Genomic DNA, 709 nt, shown 5'->3' on the forward strand with positions numbered 1-709 from the left:
GGACCTCAAGGGTACAGACAGCACAGGACTCCGACATTGTGGACACCCCCAGAAAGCCCTCCAGAACCCGGGGGTTCCAGCCATACTACCAAGTAACTGCTGCCTGCACCACACACACCAGTGGTGCTCACAACCCCCGAGCTGCATGCCGCATTGTGACAAGACAAGCTTCACAGTACATCGTGCATGAGAAGCTCAGTTCCGGGTGGTTCGCTAGTCCTTGGGATAGGAAGGAAGGCAGTGGGACGCCAGTCCCCCACCCCCCCAGAGAGCGAGTGCACAGACCCCTGACTTCACAGCTCATGTCACCACACACCCCTACACATTGTAATGACTTTGGAAAGCATAGGTCTGAAAGCACAGCTGGCTTGGGACCCCCACAGCACGCATCTGGTGCTACCACCGAGCTCTGTGGGCGAGACCTCTCAAGCCCTGCAGCAGCCTGCCCTCTTCCTGGGATGCAGTGGCCCATGTCCCATCAGCAAGAAGATGGAGTGGGGACGCAGATTACTCCAGCCTGTGTCCCGGCCTGCTGAAGAACAGCGCTGAGCCCACACTGGCCAACTGTGCCCCACTGCACCGAGTGAGCGTTTTGCTTTTATGATGTCTCAGGGAAGCCAGGTCTTATGGAGGGGCGGGGCACTACCAAGAGGAGGGCCGCCTTAACAGAGATGGAGAGTTGGGCCCGGGCCCGGCCCTAGCCCCACAG

The sequence above is a fragment of the Spermophilus citellus genome, assembly GCF_964194105.1.
Source record: "Spermophilus citellus genome assembly, chromosome: 14".
NCBI lineage: Eukaryota > Metazoa > Chordata > Mammalia > Rodentia > Sciuridae > Spermophilus > Spermophilus citellus.